We start from the raw sequence: 17,417 nt of genomic DNA on the forward strand, positions 1-17,417 counted from the left end.
CGTGGGCTCGAACGGGCGGCTCGTGCTGACTCGACAAGCTCCGGTTGGTCCATTATCACCAAAGCAGATGACTAAGAGGGAGTAGAATTTTGTGGAGAATGGAAGTGAATGTGATAATTAAGAAGGGGCTGCCAACACATCTATATATAGGCACAACTTAATGCTGGCGTTCCGGGAAAAGACACGATAACACAAAGTTAAGTATCTATGGCGTGTTCAGAAATCGCACGACAGCAATATACTGCAACTGGTCACGACAACTTGGCCACATAGTAGTGGCGTAGGATGTGTTGCCAGCGACAACAATAGCAACTTATAGTTGGCGTATCAATTTGGCGGACGCCAACACTATCTGGAAAAAATAGTGCTGGTGTTGATGAAAAATGGCGCGCCACAAACGGAAGTTGTGGCTAGCCGTTTGTCCACTAGTGTATGATGAAAATTATCCAAAGTTATCATTGATTCTGTTGGGAACGTAGCATGCAATTTCAAAAAAATTCCTATGGTCATGCAAGATCTTTCTAGGAGATGCATAGCAACAAGACGGGTAGAGTGTGTCCACGTACCCTCGTAGACCGAAAGCGGAAGCGTTATGTTAACGCAGTTGATGTAGTCAAACGTCTTCACGATCCAACCGATTCAAGTACCAAACGTATGGCACCTCCATGTTCAGCACACATTTAGCTCATGACGTCCCTCGAACTCTTGATCCAGTAGAGGGTCGAGGGAGAGTTCCGTCAGCACGACGGCGTGGCAACGGTGATGGTGATGTGATCCGCGCAGGGCTTTGCCTAAGCACTACGACGCTATGACCGGAGGAGTAAACTGTGGAGGAGGGGCACCGCACACGGCTAAGAAACAACTATTGTGTCTTTGGGGTGCCCCCCTGCCCACGTATATAAAGGAGGGGGGAGGGGGAGGCCGGCCCAAGGGGGAGCGTGCCAAGAGGGGAGAGTCCTACTAGGATTCCGTTCCTAGTAGGATTCGGGCCCCCTCCTTCCTTCCAATGGAGAGGGGAAAGGGGAAAGGGGGAGAGGGAGAAGGAAGGGGGGCGCCCCCACCCCTTCTCCAATTCGGATTGTGCTTGGGGGGGGGCACCTCCTGTGGTAGCCTCCCTCTCTCCTCTATGGCCCAATAGGCCCATTAACTTTCCTGGGGGGGAGGGGGCGTTCCGGTAACCTCCCGGTACTTCGAAAAATCCCTGATCTTCTTCGGAACCATTCCGGTGTCCGTATATAACCTTCCAATATATCAATCTTTACCTCTCGACCATTTCAAGACTCCTCGTCATGCCCGTGGTCTCATCTGGGACTCCGAACAAACTTCGGTCACCAAAACACATAACTCATAATACAAATCGTCATCGAAAGTTAAGCGTGCAGACCCTACGGGTTCGAGAAATATGTAGACATGACCGAGACACATCTCCGGTCAATAACCAATAGCGGAACCTGGATGCTCATATTGGCTCTTACATAGTCTACGAAGATTTTTATTGGTGAAACCGCATAACTTATATGTCATTCCCTTTGTCATCGGTATGTTACTAGCCCGAGATTCGATCGTCGGTATCATTGTACCTTGTTCAATATCGTTACCGGCAAGTCTCTTTACTCGTTCTGTAATGCATCAACCCGCAACTAACTCATTAGTCACATTGCTTGCAAGGCTTGTAGTGATGTGCATTACCGAGAGGGCCGAGAGATACCCCTCCGATACACAGAGAGGCAAACCCTAATCTCGACCTATGCCAACTCAACAAACACCATCGAAGACACATGTAGAGCATCTTTATAATCACCCAGTTACGTTGTGACGTTTGATAGCACACAAAGTGTTCCTCCGGTATTCGGGAGTTGCATAATCTCATAGTCAGAGGAATATGTATAAGTCATGAAGAAAGCAATAGCAATAAAACTAAACGATCATAATGCTAAGCTAACGGATGGGTCGTGTCCATCACATCATTCTCTAATGATGTGATCCCGTTCATCAAATGACAACACATGTCTATGGTCAGGAAACTTAACCATCTTTGATTAACGAGCTAGTCAAGTAGAGGCATACTAGGGACACTCTGTTTGTCTATGTATTCACACATGTACCAAGTTTCTGGTTAATACAATTCTACCATGAATAATAAACATTTATCATGATATAAGGAAATATAAAATAACAACTTTATTATTGCCTCTAGGGCATATTTCCTTTAGATCCATGCCTATGAGTTTTTCACATATTGTTCTTGCTAAGTTACTACTATTGTTACAACTGCTACAAAACTACTGCTACTACCATTACTACTACTATTACTATCCTTGCTACTACTATCAAACTATCATACTACTGTGCTACCGATCACGCTACTGTAGATATTTAGTCTCCAGGTGTGGTTGAATGGACAACTCAACTGCTAATACTTGCAAGTATTTTTTGGCTCCCATTGTGTCGAATCAATAAATTTGGGTTGAATACTCCACCCTCGAAAACTGTTGCGATCCCTATACTTGTGGGTTATCACCAACTGGCTTGGACTCAGTTTATCCAAGTGTTTGATGAAGCTTCTTTCTTTTGTGCAGCTATATTCCACCATTTTTGGGCATTGCAGGTAGGGTGTCATGAGGTCAAATATATAGATGATTGACGATATTGCGTTGCATATGCACATCTGACCTTCCGTTGTTGCCCAGAGAAATGAGAAGGGAAATCCGTTGTCGTTGTTCGTCGAGACAAAAGATGGTAGAATCATGAACTTTTCCTGCGGTTGGTTTATCTACCCATCATCTCGAAAATCTAAGCATGAGCAATTTGTTTGTAGCAAATGTAAACTCGTTTATCACTGATGGTCCTCACATCGCATGCATATCCTTCTCTTTGGAAACACCACAATCTCATTCTGCTTAAGGTAGCTACTGATCAAGCCGCTTTTTTGTTGACGAAACACTGGCGGAGCAGCTTTTCTTTTCAATTATAGGAAGAAGGGTGTTATAGGTATTGTGGCCTGCGCAAGTGCCAGGCCGAGAACAAGAACAAAGCCAACAGCAGGCATCGTAGAAACTATACAACAGTGCCCAAGTCAATCCGGCTCACGTGCTGCTGAATCCTATGACAAAGAATCTGCTGAATCCTGTGGCGCCCAGCCTGGTTCCATAGCATAAACTCATCCATCATCGCGTTGAACACTCCCTTGACAGTGCACACCTTGTTTTGGAAAATCCAAGCGTTCCTCTCGCGCCAAGCGGACCACCAGATGGCCACCGTAAGACCACCCCAGCCCCTTGAGTTGGGCAGATAGCTCACCACATTGGACTCCCGCCAGTCAACAAGGTTGGAGGTTGCCCCTGTCGGCGCAAGTTTTGTGGGAAGGTTGTAGTGGTTCAACATCAGACTCCATAGTGCTTGGGTAAAGGAGCAGCGTGCCAGGAGGTGATCGGCACACTCATCCGCTGCCCAAAAGAGACAACACATCAGGTCGTGTGGCCATCCTCTCTTTTGTAGGTTGCCCGCTGTAAGGCATTTTTCCAAGATCGCTATCCAAGAAAAAATTCTGCATTTTAGTGAAGCATCAGCTGCCCAAATGTGCCGCTGGCCGGCGAGGTGTGTGCACCCTTCGAATTGCACGACATATGCAGTGGCCAAAGAGCAAGCACCGCTCGGCGTCCATCTCAGAGTTCCCTGCAGCAGACGCACATCGGCAACCATCTCCCAGAGCCTTGTGAATTGGACAATGGCTGTTGGCGCAAGAGGGTGACACAGGTGTCTGATCCAACGACCATCATGAAGGGCTTGATCCACAGTGAGATTCTTGCGAGTGCAGCAAGCAAACAGGTCAGGCGCCACGCAACTCAGAGCCACCCCATTGAGCCAAGGCTCTAACTAGAACTTAATCCTTTCTCCATTCCCGAGGTTGAACTTGACAGATGCGTTGAAGAGGTTGTTAAGTTTCTTATCGATTGTCATGGGTAGGTATGCCCATGGCTTGCCCGGCTCGTTCCAAGATTGCCAAAGCCAACGAAGGCAAAGAGCCAGGCCTTGAGCTTGCAGGTTGGGGATCCCAATCCCCCCATAAATCTTTGGCCGACACACAAGCTTCCAGCTCACCAAGCATTTGCCCCCAACGACAACTTCCTTGCTCTCCCAAAGAATGCCCCTTCTGAGCTTTTCAATAAATTTATGTAGCCAAATCGGTTGCGACAAGGCAATCATCTAGAAGACCACCATCGCAGACAAGACTTGCTTGCAAAGTATAAGGCACCCACCCAGACCCATGAGTCCAAGCTTCCAGCAATGAACTTTGGCTAGTATCTTGTCTATATATTCCTCATAATGAATCATCTTCAGCCTGGAGTCAGAAAGTGGCATTCCGAGGTATTTGTAGGGAAAGTTTTTGCATGCACCTATTGAGGTACCCATAATCATAGGCAGATCCAAGCCTTCACAACGGATAGGGGTGAAAGAGCTCTTCTGGAAGTTGGTGTATAAACCGGTCGCATTGCCAAAGAGTTGCAACCGTTGCTTGATGGATGCAATTTCAGAAGGTTCCGGGTTGATGAAGATCACTACATTGTCTGCATAGAGTGTGGTTCGAAACGCATGCGAGAGTGCTCTATAGGTTTGAGCACCCCAGCTTCGACGTCAGCATTGATGAGGGCAGCAAGGCAGTCCATCACAATAACGAAAAGCAATGGCAATAGAGGGTCTCCCCGCCGGAGGCCCTGCTGTTGGTGAATTGAGTCTATGAAAGCCCCATTGACAAGCACTCTGGAAGTGGCAGTAGACAACATGATAGAGACCCAGTCACAAAACTTGGTGCCAAAACCCTTGCCCTCGAGAGCCTGCAGCAGGAACTCCCAAGATACCAAATCGAAAGCCTTTCAATATCCAGCTACAACATCATGACCGGCGTCTTTGATTGTTTGAACATATTGGCAAGGCACTGAACATACTTACAGTCATCATGAATTGTGCGACCCTTAATGAAGGCACTCTGGCAAGGTTGAACAAGGTCGTTCATCTGGCATCTTAATCTCGAGGCAAGGATCTTCATGAAAAGCTTGCTGATGAAGTTGACCAAGCTGATTGGCGTAAAATCTCTAGGGGTTGACACTTTAGGGCTCTTCGGGAGGAGCACAATATCATGGTTAACTTCGGGAGGAGCACAATATCATGGTTGACGCTTTAGGGCTCTTAGGGAGGAGCACAATATCATGGTTAACCATGAAAGTTAACTTTTGATCCCGAGAAAGTTAACCATGAGCATCGCCCTGAATTGCCTCTCATCGTCCAAGAGCATGCGCTTGTCCATGGCTCGGTCCAGCATAAAAATCATCTCATTAGAGACCGCCGGACATTCGATAAAACTGACCAAGCCACTTATATAGGGCTTTTAGAAAAAATGCTTACCTAGCTTCACCTCCTCTAGACCGGCCGGCTCCTGGCACAACATGATCCAAAGAAGCTTCTGATCTCAGCGTCTATAAGGTGGAGCTCTAACCCAGAGCTCTATAACACATTGATTTGCTGGGGCGAAAACAAAATTACCACAAAAACAGGAACAATCTTGTCTGCAATTTCTTGTCATAACTGCAGACCAAAAATGTGGTCATGGTAACGTTTCAGATTTTAGTCTTGCAAGTCTACTGCCATCGCAAAGACGCTAACCACTTTCTATCGCCTCCTCTCTCTTTACATGGTCCAAAGATATGAATATATATCCTAGCTAGGCCGACTGATGGATGACGAGCATGAGCAGACCACGGAGACGGAGGGGCTAGCAGCAAAAGGGACCTGGATGCCAGGCTAGCTAGGAGCTGCAATGGCATGGGAGGGAGGCTGTTTTCTTCATGCAGCAAAGGGACTTTGACGCCAGGCAGCGCCGGTAGTGCACCTCCATCACGAACTCATTCGCCGGAGCACCCACCGGCCTTTGGACCTTGTTCTTCGGCTTGCGGCTCAGCCACTGCTTGAGTAGGCCATGCAGCGTCGTCGAGGGGCAGACCGGCTTGCCATGGCATAAGATCTCCACCTGCATTTCACACAAGTATACATACAGGGGATCAGGCCAAATAGCACATTCAACATTGTCCATATGCATACATAGTTTCTCGGCTTACACGAGCGACAACAAGAAAAACGATACTAATTGGTGCAAATAAATCGTACTATATATGCCACCATCCTTTGGAATCAAGCACCTTGACAAGAGGCCCAACACAACAATCAAAATGAAAGCACAAAGACATCTAAAATGCTCACCTTAACGTCAGTTGCTAGCTCAAGTTTTATCATAATGAGCTTCAGGATGGAGGAGACCTGCATCGTTCCATCTCTAAAACAAGAAGAAAAATCCATATTAAACAGAATGTGTTAAATTCTTGGAATCGAGTTACGTGTTAGCTGAATTGCTGGAAGGGATGAACGAAAAAAACAACGCATGATTTTTGAATGAAACATCCTCTCCAATGCTGATAAAAATCGTTATTCTAGACACTTCACCGTCATATTTTGGAATGAAGGAAATAACTCTTGCTGATACCATAGCACAGTTGCCACTAGTAGAAAACGTAACATGAAAAGGGGCATCAGCGCACCGCGCCATCTAAAATTCTTAAAGCTGGGAAAAAACCTTCAGCAATGTATGCTACAAATAAGAGGATACTAATTAATTACTAAGTGGAGTATGAGAGGCCACAATCATTGTTGACAAAGAAACTTGAAGATTAATGGGGAACTCACTTAATTTTGTAGAATTTCATTTCTAGCTGAGGCAGCCGTTTAGCTTCTGCCCTGCAAAACAGTTTTCATTTTGATGTGAGGACACAAAAAACACGGTCCATAAGAATTAGTACAAATATTGAATATGCTGCAATCTTACTGGTTCCGTGAAGTCACTAGTGAAAACCAGACTGGGGTAGTTATTCCATCATCCGAGTCTGCTTCTGGGTTTTCCCTCAGACTATCCTCTGTGGTTGTTTTGTTTTTTCGACTTTCCCTCAGACAACTAGTTTGTGACTTCTTCGCGCTTGCCATGACTAAGCTCCGTAAGGGCTTATGAAGCTCTTCCTTGTCAATCGTCTCGCGATTCTTTCCATCTTCAGAAATATCTGCACTATTCTGTTTGGGATGGAAGTGTAGTCAGAATAAGCAAATGTTACAAGACAATCGGCATCAAACTTGCATATGAAATTATGTGCTGGTAATACTTTACTAGTACCTCCTTTTCAAAAAAAAAACTTTAGTAGTACCTTCTTTTTGTTTGCAGATGTTGTCACCTTGGTTGATTTTGGTGCTGAGGCTATCTCAGTCTTCTGACTATGGTCTTCAGATTTGTTTGGCAATTTACCGACAGAAAACAAATGGGACATGAATTTCCTTCTTGCAGCTCTCTGTACTGTCAGAGTAGGTTGTGTTGCCATCTTTGGGGTTTCATCCAAGGAAGAAATGGACCTCTCTTTTATCTTTGCTGGCAGTGTAATAGTTGGAGCCTCTGAAGCGTCAACTTCTGCCTTAGGTGGAAACGCATGGTCCCTGATAGCCTGAATTTTTGGATCATCCCTTCAAACAAGGAAACAATCAATCATGTTAGGTAGCAGCATATAGTAGAGTACCTGAGTCGAGATCACAGGAAAAGTAATAATAAGTGGCTGGAATTCTAAGCTTTAATTTCACAAAACAAGTATGTATGTATACATAGATAGTTTCTTCTATAGATACATTCTAAGCTTTTGCTTCACAAAAAAACAAGTTTCGGCTGGTTATTACTTATTAGTGAGAGTTTACACTTGTATTGCATAACTCCGCTGGTGTACTTATACATAGACTTAAAGAAATTGAGAATTGACAAGTTGAAAAAACAATGCTGTAGATAACTATATAGATAACCTTGTTATTTTAACAATTACTTACCTGAGTTTCTCTTCAGGAGCAATCCCAAGAGCAGCATTGCATACGGGGCATGATTCAATCCCCTCCTCATCTATTTTCTTCATGATACAATCCCGGCAAACTGATTACAAAAAGACGGTCACAAGAGGAACTCCACAGGCAGGCATGCAAGTTTAGTGCAGAGATTTGAGAGAACCGTTTTTTTACGTGCTCGGCAAATGAAAACAATATTAGCAGTAAATTAGCTAGTAACAACAATGCAACAAGATTAGATACTTGACTTGCATCCAGATTGAGAGCGCAAGTAGTGGTGCAGCAGTAGCATCCAGATTGAGGCTTATGAATCAAGTGGTGCAGCCACATTTTGTGTAAGAATAAATCATCCTCCTGGGCTCTACAACATGTGGTGCAGCCACTTTGTCGAAGAAAAAAGTGGGGAAGCCACATTTTATTTAAGAATGTGAAGCGCGGCTATACCAAAATCATACTAGAACTGAAATAGTTCCCCAATACAAATAACTATAAGACAGCAAGCCACTCGTACTCCACCCTGGTCGGCAATGGTGAACAGTTTGACGTTTGCGTTTGAAGCCTGGATAGTGAGTGTGATCCTTCTCGAATTACCCCGTTCCCATACGACACCCCTCCCTCTTTTTGAGGGGTGTGGTCAGGTGTGGCAAAACCAGACGGCCAACGCTCAAGGCGATCCGCGTTGCTTGGTTAGATGATGATGGAAGCCGGAGACCTCCCTCCCCTTGTCGACCCTTGGTGATCTTTGAAGTTGGGTCCCTTCTCTTCTAGAGTACGGTGGTGTTGTTGTGGTGCTGGTGTGATGTTCTTGTGTGCTGTGCTGTTGTGGGTTTCTGTGCTCATTCTGGGCTTTGTAATGTGTCTTCTTCTTCATACATGAAATGAAATGCAATTCCGTTGATTTTTGTAAAAAAAAAAAGACCACAGCCAGTGCAGTGGAGTGCACTGCGGACACAACATTTTGATCACAGCTAGTGCAGTGCCGAATGCCACCGCCACCATCTACAAGCTCGATCCCCCCACCATTCCCGAAACTCCTGCAGAGTGCAGACCGAGAGCACGGCCAACAGGCCAGGTTAGATTGATGTTTCCTCTCTCCTGTAACTCTAAACTCCATCTCGGCTGCCATGGCTCCGCAGACTGCGACGTGCGTGTCCAACTCCGGCCCAGCGCCGTGTTGTATTGTATGTGGCCAACTGCGAGCTGGCAGTGGAGCTGGTCTACGTACGATGACATCGGCGACAGCGGTGCGTGCATCATCGTGTGCTTGCGCGAGCCCATCGCCAAGGCCACCGCGGCGTGTACCAACTCCCACTCGTCTGCTTCCGCGAGCCCACCGCCGCGGCCGCGCGATGGCCGCGCCGCCCGGACATTCACTTGGTGGAGGAATTCGTCGTAGGCGGAGGCGGAGGAGGTTGGCGCGGGTCCAAGTGGCAATTCCTATTCGAAAAAGATCGGCTGATTTCAACGATTGCGATTTCGCCTCGGACGCTTGTGCCTATAGCGGACTTCAACTTGGAACCAACGCCACGCTCGGTGGCTGCGGTACGGGGTTTCTCCGGAGCAGCTCTGGCTCGCGCTACAGGAGAGGAAACGTCTCGGCCGCAAGGTGGCCGCAACGGCCAGACCGCAGCGGCGGCGCAGGTAATCAAAAGGCTCGGCCGCCACGGCCAGACCACAGCGCAGCGTCGCCTCCGGCGCTCTTCTGGATCAGATCAGGAGGTCGCATCAAACGCCAACCTGGCAAGCAGCGACCGAGAGACAGTCAGACGGGACAGGGAGAGAAAGCAGACGCAGCGCAGCGCGACGCGACGGCGACGGCAGACGGGACGGCAGCGCGACGCGATGGTGACGCGAGGTCGCGAAGAAGACGGGGCGGCCGTGCGCAGCGGCGCAGGAAGGCGGCGCGGCGACAGCGCGTGCAGTGCAGACACGAAAGGGGGGAGGACGAAACGAAACCGTAGAGGCGAAGGACGGGAGCGGGGTAGAAGAGAGAACTCACATGTGTGGCCGCACTCGGCGAAGGCGTTGGCCTCGCGGAAGTATCCCTTGCAGAGCGGGCACGTCAAGAACGCGGCCAGCGCCGCCCGCGGCACGCGAGATACCCCCGGCGCGCCCCCCATCTCTCCGCCTCCCGCAACCATGTCTGCCACCTTCTCCTCGACGACCTCCTCGTCAGAACTCTGCGACCGGGAGGCGGAGAATCAGCAATAAACGGCGCGGGGCGATGGAATCGAGGGCGTTGGTCGGTCGGGAGAAGGGAGAAGCGGCGGCGGAGCTCCGGCGAGTCGCGAAGTTTAGTGTCTTCCTATTCTGCTGTATTTTTTTGGTGGATGTATAGAAATATATAGAAGGCTGGCTGTGGGAGGGACGCGATAGAAATAAAGGCTGTGGGATGGGAGGGACCCAGCAGAATTTCTAGGTCTAGGGTACTTCTCCCACAACGGTCATATCGTGCAATTTGTATTTTTTGGAACCGTCTTCCTGTTTTGTCAAAAAGTAATACTTTTCCTGCTCAATACCAGGCCATATATTCCAGTTTTCATTAATTGCTTCCATATCGTAAGTAAAGATTCATCTTTTGTGCAGATAAAATATCAAATTCTTACAAAGCAAGAGACGGTAAAAAGAGAAGCGAGTTCAAATTGGACCGAGACCGTTGTGGAGGTGAAGTGCTCCAGAAACCGAGAAGTGAGTTTGGAAGAAAACCCTTGTGTACGTGAAGTACATGGGAAATGGGGGAGCATGCTGGATGACACCGTTATGCATGAGAATTACGCAGGAAAGAGAAAAGTGAGTTCTGCGAAACGATTGTGCGTTTGAAATACGCGGGAAAAGAGAGCAACCGACTCGGATGAAACCGCTTTGTATGTGAATACTTTGGTTTATTTTTTGACAGGCGCGAGAAGTGCAAAAACATGGAGACACCATGCTGTTTATTGCACTTAATGAGTTACCAAAAACAGTTTCAACTTTTTAAAGCAATTACATTATGTGACAGCTCATGACAACCCATTTCACTAATATTACTTTATGATAATGATGATGAATATTTGCTTGTGTGGGTAAATAATGATTTCTGAATACCATAATATGCACGAGTAAGTAGCGAATTAGGCAGAAAAAGAGAGAAGTAAGTTCTGGCAGGACCATTGTGCATACAAAGTGTGTGTACGTGAAGTACATGGAAAACGGGGGAGCAAGCCGGATGATACAGTTATGCATGAGAATTACGCGGCAAAGAGAGAAGTGAGTTCCGCGAGACCCTTGCACGTGTGAAATATGCGGAAAAAAGAGAGGAACCGACTCGGATGAAACCGTTTTATATGTGAATACTTTGGTTTATTTTTTTGACAGGCGTGAGAAGTGCAAAACCAAGGAGACACCATGGTGTTTATTGCACCTAATGAGTTGGAAAAAATAGTTCCAACATTTTGAAGCAATTACATTATGTGACAGCTCATGACAATCCATTTCACTAATAATTACTTCATGATAATGATGATGAATATTTGCTTGTGCATGTAAATAATAATTTCTGAATACCATATTATGCACGATCAAGTACGTAGCGAATTACGTAGAAAAGAGAGAAGTAAGTTTGGGCAAGACCATCGTGCATATGAAGCGTGTGTACGTGAAGTATGCCGGAAAAATGAGAGGATATGTCAAGCAAGACTGTTGTGTAGCTATAAGACACTATTAGTCAATTGTAAAAAATGAATGCCAAATATAGATCCAAATATGTTTAAATCAGTAACATCAATGTGACTTTATACTTGCTAGTATATCTCTTCCCGGCAAAGGTGGTATTCGTTTAGTGAGGTGCCTCATTTACTCCACACAATCTTATTGGAGGAAATTAAGAAAGAAACTGAGGGATAGCGCATGGAGGAAAACAAGGGAGACCCACTCGCTAGAGAGATAGTAGCATGGGGAGACATATTACTGACATGTGGCATCATCCATAGAGTTCTCTGATGCTATATGAAATCTATGTATTTTGTACACCATCATGGTGGCTGACAATTGAACAACCACTTCCTCTCTACGAACTCAACAACTGCATCATGGAAATCCAGATTAGTACAGTGACCTGGCTATTCACTACAACCTAAACCATGTAACTCAAGGTCTGGGACTGGGTCCAATGGCGCCTATGTTAGATAGAAATAATGAGTGCATATTAGAGCAACTTTAACTGATCCCCTATAACCGGTTAGAGGAGTGAAAATTCCAGTTTACTCCTCTAATCGAAACCTAGCTAATCTCTTATAATCTTTAGAGGAGTAAATTTTTTATTCTACGACCTCCTCGAGGAGTAAATATACTCGACCAAGCAGGTGTAGAGAATAAATCTCGTGGCTCCCGTCGCTCCCCTCCAACCCCGAATCCGCTCTCCCCACGCCCATGTCGTGCAGCGCCATCTTGGACAGTGGCTCGCTGCTATGCTGCTCTAGCCCAAGCCTGCCATGCTGTTATCCCGCACACCCGCAAGGAATGACTCACCAGAGCCGCTTCCCCCGACGTGGTCGAACAAGTTGAGTGATGCTGCCGCGTAGAGCCGCACGGGTCTGTCGCCACCGCCTGTGCCACATCCCATGCGAACCCCTGCGCCTCCATCAGTTGCCACCCCTGCCCACCGCCATCACACAACGTCATGCCCAACTCTGTTATCTCTGTTGCTCCTCCGCACAGTCAGGTCAGCCGCATACATACATGCACCATGGAAACGTGAAGGCTGATGCATACAGTGCACCTCCATTGTTGCCGCCACCGCACCGCCTCCCAGCCCCAGCCCCAGCCACGATGACTTGCTCAAGGATCTGCTGCCCTGCCGCTACTGGCACAGGGACCTGCTACCCTGCTGCTACTTGCCGGCGCGGGGTGCAACCTGGTGGTCAACAGGTATGGTGGTGAATGCGACCGAGTCGAGGGATGGGAGCTCATCGATGGTGGCAGAGGAGACATTGATGAGACACTCGGCGGCCTTGCTAGGCTAGTCAAACCTAAGGCGCTCCTATAGGTCATAGTACCACTTTTGCCTTTTCTCATGTGTGGTCGGTGGCGCGTCGCATATGTGGTTACCATCATCACTGCTCGCTGTGGAGACACATAGCAAATGTTCGACGAAATGCGTAAGCCAATTGTAAGGGATCGGTCAGAATGATACTTTTTTAGAGGAGCAAATGTACTCCTCTAAAGGATACTCGGCCTTTACTCTAAATTTTAGGAGATTAGCTAGAGTTGCTCTTACAAATGTGCACACGTGAAAAATGGCCAACTAGAATTGTTTTTCTATATTGCTTTCAACTTTTTTGTTAATTCCCTTTTGTTTCAACTTACTTTCTCAATATTTCTATTCAAAACAAGGCTATTTCACTCTTCGTCACTTTCAATATGTATGGAACCAACTTCTTTTTTGCGTTGGTAAGTTACGAATTCTTAAGAGTTATGTATGTGAAGTACATGGGAAAGGAGGAAGCAAGTTTGGATGACGTTGTTGTGCATGTGAGTTATATTATACGAGGAAGGGAGACATGCATTCAGAGGAGCCCGTTGTGGTTGTAAATTAAGCGAGAAGGGGAGAAGAGAGTTTGAGTGACATCATTGTGTATGTAAAATAAATGGGTCAGATATAAACGAGTTCGAGCAAGACTGCGGTGTATGGGAAGAATGTGGGAGGAAGGGGGGAGGGGAGAAACCGTCGTGCATGTGAAATACACGGGAAAGGGAAAAGCGAGCTTAGGTGAGACAATTGTCCATGCGAAGTTCGTGGGAGAGGGGTAAATCAGTTTGGATGAGACTGTTGTGCATGTAAATTAGCGAGAAGTGAGTACGGGTGAGACTGTCGTGTACATGAAGTTTGTTTGACAGGGCGGAGGGTTAGTTCATAGGAGACCATTGTGGATGTTAAATATACATGAAAGGAGGAAGCGAGTTTGGGTAAGACTATTGTATATGCGAAGCACGTCCAATGGCAGAGCTATGTAGATGGAGAGAACTCCTTATTTAACGCCGCCCTAAATTTCGTTTCTGTTTGACATGGACTAGTTTCTTCCTTATATAGCACCAAGTATAAATTTTGTTCCCTTTGTCATACTTACATCCATTTTGACTACTAATGGTGTTAAAAAATGACACTTGGAAAGACAATTTACCTCTGTGTAACTTGTGACCAGAATTATTCACATGACCAAATAAGCAATACTTTTTTTTCATGGTTACATGTACAATCATCATTGATGTCGACCAATTTTAATTGAAAAACATGCACACAAACCATGCGAATTGAGAAACATGCACACAATCCAAATGACTTTCATTGTGACGTGTACTTGGATGTGAACCCGGATGTTTATGTCTCATCTTTATGGAAAATGTGAATATTGTGTGATGAATTATGTATATGTTAACAATGTGCAAGGTATATGATATCAAACTGCATGGGACGTTCAGCCCAAATTTTTAATTGAAATTGAAAATATAGAATTTAAATCCTGGGGCGAAGGGCGCGGGCATGCCAAAAGGATCGGCACAGTCGACTAGGGGGGGGATAACATAGGTTCTCTACACATGCAACAGATGAACACAACCTATATGACAAGCAATCTCAAAAATTTAAGCTAGGTAACAATATAAATAACAAGCATACAATGGAAAGTAAAGTGCGAGAAAGGATTAACCATAAGTGAGTCGATGACACCGATATTATCCAGAAGTTCACACTTCCTTGGGGAAGTCCCAATCTTCGTATGATCAGTGCCAGAGCTAATGCTTCTTAAATACCCTGGAGAGCTCACTGTATTCTTCTTGAGATACCCCCAATGGATGAGTCTCGAATCACCCGAGGTTGCTCTTGAAGCGACCACCACACCTTTACATACGTCTCCTGAGCACACCACAAGCAATAAAGCTTCTGGAGGAACCATAACCAACTAGGAGCTCAAGGTCCAAGACTAACAAGTCAATGGTGATTTTTTTTGCAGCGAATACGAATTGGTTTGGTGAAAGTGTAGACAGGGCCTTTCTCCCTCAATACCCAAAGTATCAACAAGTTTGGGTGGAGGGATTGAGAAAAATAGGATGTTGAAAATGATGGTTGCTCAAAAGGCTAAAGGGTTAGGGTTGGAGGTTGAAGAACACCTCTTTATATAGTGCTCCCTCTCTTGTGACTGTTTCCTTCTGTTGGACTCCGTGCACATGTTTAAGTTAGCTCTATGCGCGCAAGGTGTCCAATGAAGAAACAAGTACCCCGTGGGAATGGGGGGTCTAGCCCTGTGCGCACAGGCTATCCAGGACCCTGTGTGCACGCGGTGTCCATAAGGTTTCATGATCACCAGACCACGTGCACAGGGGTCCAGGACACCGTGTGCACGGGGTGACAAGCAACATTAGACTTTACCCCTTTTTGGCACACCGAGAGATCGAACATGGAGGAATGTGAGGCACATTTTAGATGGTAGGTGTAGGAGGGTTGTTGTATATGTTGAAGGTGTTCCCACATGACTTTTTTCACCTTGACCCCTCTTGATAGTGCGGTGATCCTACGACTCAAATCAAACCAACATAGAACATTTGGTTCGCCAGAAAACCACACCTTATCCCATATCTACTAGTTTTTCTACCAAACCCTTGCAATTAATCTTCTCTGATGTTTGGGGCCCTGCCCCTCGTTCTGTTGGTAGACATAATTATTATGTGAGCTTCACAGATGACTACAACAAATTTTCTTGGATCTATCTTCTTAATAAAAGATCCGATGTCTTTCAAGTCTTTCAAAACTTTCAAGCTCTCATTCAACGAAAATTCGATAGTAAGATCATTGCAGTACAATCTGATTGGGGAGGGGAGTATAAAAATTAAACTCCTTCTTCCAAACCCTTGGCATATCACATCATGTGTCATGCCCTCATGCTCATTAATAGAATGTCTTTGCTGAACGCAAGCACATGCACATAGTTGAGGGTGGGTTAGCCCTCCTAGATTGTGCATCTATGCCCCTCAAGTTTTGGGATGAGGCCTTTCTCACCGCCGTTCATATCATAAACATGCTTCCTAGTCATGTCATTAATAATGAAAATCTAATAGAAAGACTTCTCCACACTAAACCCGACTACAAATCTCTTCGTGTCTTCGGGTGTGCATGTTGGCCCAATCTTTGCCCATACAACAACCGCAAGCTCATGTTTCGCTCAAAACAACGTGTTTTTCTAGGATATAACGCCCAACATAATGGTGTCAAGTGCCTAGATGTTGCCACTGGCCGTGTTTTTATTTCACAGGATGTTGTCTTGGATGAAACCAAATATCCCTTTGCTGATCGTCATCCCAATGCCGGTGCCCTTCTTCGCCAAGAGATCCTTCTTTTGCCTCCTAATGTCTCCAGTTTTGATCAAGGGGGAAACAGTTGTGATGATTAATACTGATGATGTGCATGAGCCTTGTGGTGTTACAAGTGAAAACTGAGAAGAAAGCGGTCAGAACAGAGAAGAAAACGGTGAAAAAAAACCCTCCACCAGAGCCATATTTGATGTGATCTGAATCTGGAGAAAAATCCTCCTTGGGATTCGTCCGACTGCAGTGCACTAGATGCTCCTCGGGATCAGCGATAGCAGACGCGCCGGCCGCATGCACGCCCGCCTCCGACCCAGTGCGCGCCACGCGGTCGTCCTCCATGGGCTGCGGCGCGACGCCACCTTCGCGCCAATCACCACTTGCTACGCATCATCTCGTGGTTGGCTTGGGCGGCGCGTGTTTCACCAACCAACCGGTGTGCTACAAGCGGCGTAACCCGACTCGCTCGACCAGTGTGGGGCCATGAGCTGGTGCAGGATGCAGCGTCGATGTGCGCGTGCCCACGGGCCCAGCCGACGCTCGAGCCGATGCTAATACGCCATCATGTGTCCATGATGAGCTTGCCCCTCCAGCGGGATATTCTACGGATTCTGCACGAGCACAACTGCTGCCCTCTGCCACAGAGAATTCGAGCAGGGCAGAAACTGCTGCTGCAGCTCGTGGATCTTCCTCGAGATCAGTTTCAGTAGAAACTCCTGTTCAGCCCGCGGGATCCTCAGCAGCTGAAAATCTAGCTACTTCTCCACGGCGTACATGATTACAAAAGGGAGTAATACAATCTGTTGATTACAAACATATAACGAAATATGGTATGGTTTGTTCTACAGGTGAGCTAGGTGAACCTCATACTCTAGAAGAAGCACTTGGTGATGAAAAATGGAAGAAAGCAATGAATGAAGAATACATGGCCCTAAGGAAAAACAACACATGGCACTTAGTTCCTCCACAACAAGGTAAAAAATTAATTGACTTCAAGTGGGTATTTAGGATCAAGAGAAAATCTGAAGAAACTATTTACCTCTACCAGGCTAGGCTTGTTGCACAGGGATTTAAACAACGGTATGGCACAGACTATGAGGACACTTTTAGTCCAGTTGTTAAAGCTTCCACGATCTGTATTGTTTTGTCTATTTTTGTTTCTAGGG

General features: G+C 46.3%; 1 pseudogene; it reads right to left on the bottom strand.

The window, feature by feature from the left end:
- Window positions 1-3,057: 3,057 nt before the first annotated feature.
- On the bottom strand, window positions 3,058-10,037 carry LOC125507343 (annotated as a pseudogene).
- Between the last annotated feature and the right edge of the window lie 7,380 nt (window positions 10,038-17,417).

The sequence above is a fragment of the Triticum urartu genome, chromosome 5 (assembly GCF_003073215.2).
Source record: "Triticum urartu cultivar G1812 chromosome 5, Tu2.1, whole genome shotgun sequence".
Classification (NCBI taxonomy): domain Eukaryota; kingdom Viridiplantae; phylum Streptophyta; class Magnoliopsida; order Poales; family Poaceae; genus Triticum; species Triticum urartu.